General features: G+C 37.3%; 1 pseudogene; it reads left to right on the forward strand.

Moving 5' to 3' along the window:
* The first annotated feature begins 2,268 nt into the window (after nt 1-2,268).
* LOC113152017 lies at nt 2,269-5,052 on the forward strand (annotated as a pseudogene).
* Nucleotides 5,053-6,694: the final 1,642 nt, after the last annotated feature.

The following is a 6,694-nucleotide window of genomic DNA, read 5'->3' on the forward strand; positions in this document are numbered from 1 at the left end:
TGTCGACATCAGCCACTACTTCTATCTGCTGGTGGTACATACCGTGCAGGAATTTTGTCCTTCCATGAGGGTTCCTCCTCTTCCTCCTCTGCCCCTGCTGCCTGAGGTATTTGCTAAGCATGCCATCAGTTGGGGCCATCTTCCTGATTTAGTCATGGAGCTTAGTTGTTTCAACTTGGATAGTGGCTTTGACGCTCATTAATCCTCGGCCTCCTTCCTTCTGCTTAGCATACAGTCTCAGGGTGCTGGATTTGGGGTGAAACCTTCCGTGCATTGTAATGAACTTCCTTGTCTTGATGTCAGTGGCTTCCATATCCTCCTTTGGGCAGCTTATTATGCTCATCTTAGCTGCTATGATGCCTGACAGGAGCTTCAATGTTGTGCAGAGGCAGGGTATTGGGTGGTAGTTGGATGGGACTGCTCCATTCTGGGGGTCCTTCAGGATTAGGACGGTCCGGCCTTCCATTAGCCATTCAGGGTGGGTTCCATCCACTAGTAGATTGTTCTCATGGAGTGAGGTTAGCTTCTTTAGCCAGTAGGCAACATATATAAAAAGACCACCTTCCTCTAACTATTTGCATGCTGTGGCTTTCCATAGCCAGTCTGTCCAGCTCCCCAGCTGTCTAATTCAGTAGTGTTACTGACTGCTTAAAAATAAATTATTATTAACATCTTAACACAATCTATGACAACTATATTTGAGTTTAAATCATGCTGTAAATGTCTCTCCTCCAGTGTAGACAGTCTCTCAGAAGACATAACCACAATAGCTCGTCTCACAATTAAGTCACCAGAATTTCACAGCCCTTCCTCCCAGTACCCCACACTGCCTCGTGACTTTTACACATCGTGTAAAAGGGTTGGCATGGAGCCCCCACACAGGTATGATACCTTTTCTACAGAACTGTTATGTGGTGTATTGGAAACATTAAATCTCACTTGAATGGGCAGTGTTAAACAGACTTTAGGAAGACTTTCACAAGCTGGACAATCAGAGGAGAGTTGGATGAGGGCAAAGGGGGCCATAAAGACACAGAAGCTTGAATGAGCCACTTGAGTCTGGTTTCCATTCACCCCATCAACATTTCATGCAACAGACTGCATTCATGTTTATAATATACCACATATTGGTACTAAAACGTGTGTGTGAGATGTGTTAGATAAAATGTCAGAATGTATGCTGCAGACCCCAAATAAGTAGATACAACAAATTTGACTGTGAGATTGACATATTATAAATTGTCATATGTAAGGCAACGTGATGGCCATGTTCGAACTACGTGTAGCATGCAGCTGTCACTGTAGAAAACTGAACTTTAGCGCTACTTCTGGAAACTATGGTTTCTGTGGTTGATTTAATATTCTCCATAATTCTGAGAAGTGTTTCAGTGGGCTGTGAGAAATCTTGGTCACATCTGTGCTCGTAATTTGTCTGGTTAAAGCAACTAGAGTTCACATGAAGTGACTGAGTTGTAAGTTTTCTTTTAGTTGTGAAAAAAAAAAAAAAGAAATACAAGGTTGAAGTTAAGAACAAAGTAAGAGTTTACAAGTATAACTTATAAAAAATGTAAAACTGACATTGTAATGTCAAATTAAATAAAGGACTATGATTAGATTAATGTGACAGGATGTGTCAAAGTCCTCAAATACTGAACTGATCACGTAATCTATAGCATATGAGCTAGGCTGCTGAGACAGTGGGACCACAAGCAAAGATAACCAGTTAATCACGAGCCGTAAATGTCTATGTGGTTGTAGATGTCAGAATAAAACATTTGTAAACATTCAGCTAGCGGTTAAGTGTCCTTCTAACATGGTGTATATGAGTAGACGGTCTTTATTGAAGACAACAGAGGTCAAGCACATATCCTCCATTATTTTCAAAACATTAGGTTAGAACTGGTAAGTTGCTTGATATATTTATGTATTTATTCTATTTTTATTTAGATTGTGCAATAAGTGTTTTAATAAAGGCCCATTCTGAATGTTTGCACAATGTGCAGCAAACAGAAAAGAGGCCACACTTGATAACTGAAAGGTATTTTTTGATTCTGGAGCAGTGCCTATGTGTGCGGTATGGCATTGCACCTGCAGGAAAATAGAGCCAATAAAATACACTGATGCAATGTATTCATAGCATACTTTCCACTGCCCCAGGATGTTGAGACACTAGATACCATATACAAACAAGATGACACAAAGATAAGTTGCTAGTTTGCATTGCATATAATCTGTGGTTAGAAGTCAGATAGGACTGACGATAATCATACCTTTTAACAATGCAAACTGCTCTATAAAAGAGTCTACAAGACAACCCAAGAAGACACGTTTATTGTCTTCCCAGCATCATGCAGGTCCTGCAAAAAATTCTTCTTTTTCATGTTCTGACATGCCTGGGGCAGAATGGTATGAAAACATGAATGTGATTTTATTTTTTATTCATTTGAGTGGACATTACCCTAATATTGAGTTTTACTTTTCTTTGCAGGACATGGAGTGAAATCATTCATGGGGAAAAGGTCCCAGAGACTTCGATGCAGTATATGGTCTCAGTGCAGAACGACCAAGGTCATGTCTGTGGAGGATTTCTGGTCAGTGAAAACTTTGTGGTCACTGCAGCGCACTGTGGCGAAGTGTGAGTTATCTTTTGATTCATGTAGTAGTAATTCAATTTAAATGATTTTGTTAGATAAAACTACTTTTTAAAATAAGAAAATATATTTTTAAATTAATTTTATTATTGGCATTAACAGGAAGTAAATTAGTACATAATTATTAGAATTACACTAGAATTTAACTGTCAACGTGTTGAATTACAACAGTACACAGTACGCACATGTGCCAAAGAATAACAATCTTGTGAAATCTGTCACGTACCTATACCTATCATGTGGCCCCGAAGAGCAATATCTAGAATACTAAATCATGTCACCATAAATCAGCAGGGCCCCACCATAGGCAACACCGTTTTCAGGCTCATCCAATGCTTTCAGAAAGATTGTTACGGGACTGTAGAAACTTTGTTTGTTTGTTTGTGAGACCTGAGTTGGACAAACATGGACTGAAGAGAAAATATATCGCATTACATGATTTTTTTTAAAATTAGCATATTTAGCATTGATACCAAGTGTTTAAAAGTGGAACTGCACTCCCAATTCATTATAGTGGATAGAGCTGTCTACCCCCACTGCTCCTACCAAGGCAATGCTCATAATCCACAATCATTTCATATTTATTTTATTCTGAAAAGTCTCTACTTGAACTGTTTAATTATTGTATAAAACTATCCCTATGACTAGCTTTGGTAAATTAAAGTCAGCTAACCTTAGCTAAAGCACAGCGCTTACCTGTTCTACAGAAAAATTACCAACTTACCAACAAATGTGCAGTAGGTAGGATCACACAGGTCTGAACATATATATACAATATAGCATTGCTGTCGTTTCAAACCATCGTTTCAACTTAGTATGTTTCTTTCATTTCTTATAACATTAACATGGTAATTTAGTTTTGTATAGTACTATACCTTCTTTTCTCAGGTTTAAAATGGCTTGCTTTTCTACCACATGCTGCTTTCATTTGCTACTTATTGTTTTAACAATCAGTCTCACGGGAAACACCGGACTAACAGAAACAGCACATGATCCAGCAATTTGGCTCATGTAAACTTTGGGTGATCTGATACGTGTCCTATGTTTTTTGATATATCAAATTTTTAATGTTATTATTAACAATATTAATATAAATATTTCATATTTATCTTTTGATAATAAATCCAATGTATTCAGTGTACAGCAGACACATGCCAATTGGCCTTGTCATTCCATAATTTTGTAGAGGACTGGATATTCTTTACAATTTTAGAAAATGCACTAACAAGCCTCTTGATTTTGCCACATTCAGGGAAACTACACATGTTGTACTTGGCACTCACAATCTCAAGAATGCTGACATAAAGAACTACAGGCTTATTGAAGAGAAATTCAAACCCAAAACCTATGAGAACATTGGAAAAGGTTCTGATATCATGCTCCTCAAAGTAGTAAATATTCTCTGGTTTCTCTCGATACATCATACATTTCTGTACTAATTTAATTGTATTAATTCTGTTAAAATCAATACAGTTCAATATTCAAAATAAAGTATTATTTACAACTTGGGTGTTTTTAATTGCCAAAGTGCTATTGGCAGGTAACCCCAACATCAAATAAAAATGCATACATAAAAATTTACAAAAACACAATATTCCATTATACATTCCAGCTTTTGTTGTAAACTTGAAGTAATCTATAAATGAAAAAAAGCATGTTATGAAATTGAGCATTGCCAGTCTTAAACTTTTACTTTCTTTGTGTTCAGTTGTCTACAAAAGCTGAAATAGACAACAGTGTACAAACAATTCACTTCCAGAGACTGGAATGAACATGAAAGAAGGCCAACAGTGTCGCGTGGCTGGATGGGGTAAAACTTATACTCATGGCCACGTTACTAATGAGCTGAGAATGGCGTCTGTATCCATCATCAGCCAAGAGGTCTGTAAATACAAATGGTCTGGTCTTCCTCCCAATGTCATCTGTGCAGGTGGATATGGTACAAATAAGGGATTCTGTCAGGTAGGTATTGTTTTTTGTCAACTCATAGAAAATGTCAACTAATTCTTAATTGTTCTATAGAAGAGCTCTAAGACAATTTTATAAAATTATTTAAAAAAGTTAATTTTTTTCACAGGGGGATTCTGGTGGTCTCTGGTGTGCAACGGGATAGCTGTTGGTGTTGTGTCTTTCAACAAGTACATGAACTGCAACTACCCGGATGTACCCAATGTCTACACTGAGATATCAAAATATGTTTACTGGATCAACAGCATCATCAAACATCAAGAGTAATCCTGCATTTGCTTTAGCATGCATTCAATTCAAGGTGGATATATTGTAGTATCTTAGAGTACCCTGTGCAGTGTAACTGAAAAACAAAAAAAAAAAAATTTAAGCACATCTTTAATTTCTTTCTGTAACAATCTCAGAGAACCCAAAGTGTAATGAATTAAAACAATAAAGTGAATAAGAGCAATTAAAGTGATTCCACACATTATTATATTCTATATATCTAAGTAAACAAACTAATTTTACTAAAACGATGCAGCTTAATTTTGTTACGTGAAAGTTTTCAATTTCAATTGTTTTTTTTTGTTTTTTTTTTTTCTTACACATTGTTCCCTGAAGGGAAATTCACAACACACCAAAAGAGTCAAAGTGACATTAAAGTTAAACAACAGACTAAATATAATAGTACAAAATACTGACAGGTGAGTTTATCCAGGTTACTTGAGTTTGTTGGAAGCATGGAGACTGAAAAGTCACATGGCAGCAGGGCCTTGTTTGTCTGCTTATGAGCACTGAATTCTTTTAGACATGTCCATTCGGGTCCATAATCAGGTCATTCTGCCTCGACCGGTTTGGGTGAGTGGAATAAGGAGAGAGGAAAGAACAGCATCAAAAAACAACAACAAGCAGCAAAAACACTGGGCAGGTCAGTAGGGACAGTAACTTAAAAGACATAAAGTAAACAACATACAATGGTGGGGAGAGGAGAGGAGCTCAGTAGACTAAGTCTAGCAGCATAACTAATATGGTTCAAAGTAACCTAAGCCTTATAAAAAAGGAACATGGAGAAGTTGTCTGCCTCTCGTACCTGAAATGGGAGCCTGTTCGACATAGAAATCTCTTATTGTGTTCACCTACCTGTTCCTGCCCCAGCTGGTTCACCTCACACAGCTGATCAGCATTTAAGGATCACCTATCTTGTATTTATTCTCTATTGTGTTTCCTGTTAGTTTGCTAGTGTGTCTTCCTTGCTTCATTCTCCTGTTTGTCCTCTCCCTGACCACCAGCTCTTGTCCTAGTGGACTAGTTTTTCAGCACCACTGGGATGGGATGCTCCTAATTATATTAATATTCCTTTACGTGGAAGAAGGCGGTTATAGAGGTTTCTTTTATTTATTTTATTTATGAGGTAAAGGAAATTTGACCGATAGTGACCTCTACCAGGGCTGTTTCTGTACTATAATGTACTGTAAATCCTGACTGGTAACCTACATACAGGTTATTCCTGCACAGGTGGTCACATTATTGTTTTGAAACTTCAAAATGATGCCATAGGTAAAAAGACCTTCATTACACAGATCTCATCTCAATCCCTGTCAGTAAATTATTTCATAAGTGACCATCACCAGATTGCAGACATGCTGCCACTTGTAGTTTTTTTTGTTTTTGTTTAGTTTATGTTTTGTCATGTTCTGTGTTTTATGTGGTGACATATGTAGCTGAATATATATTTGTTATAGGTCATCAGACATTTAAGACACATGCTACATTAAACTACAGTTGTAGCTCCTCCAGCAGCAATGCTACAGCCTGTGAATTCTCTTTAAAAATGTTCACCGGCTTCAATTATATGACCACTTCATTCCAGTACATGTACTGTACATCATAACGATGCCTGAGAAATAAATGTGAATCATGTGTTATCTCTTACACTGAACAATGTTATCGGAGCCCTAGCTGTGGGTGTGTGTTTTTAGGATAATGGGCTTAGCTTAGGCTTGATTGGCAGAGTGTGAAAGAGGGGTGCGGTGAAACAATGGTGTCCAGTATTTTAAATTTAGACTGTAGTACCACTTTTAAGCTCTAGTTGT

Source organism: Anabas testudineus, chromosome 4 (assembly GCF_900324465.2).
Source record: "Anabas testudineus chromosome 4, fAnaTes1.2, whole genome shotgun sequence".
Lineage (NCBI taxonomy): Eukaryota > Metazoa > Chordata > Actinopteri > Anabantiformes > Anabantidae > Anabas > Anabas testudineus.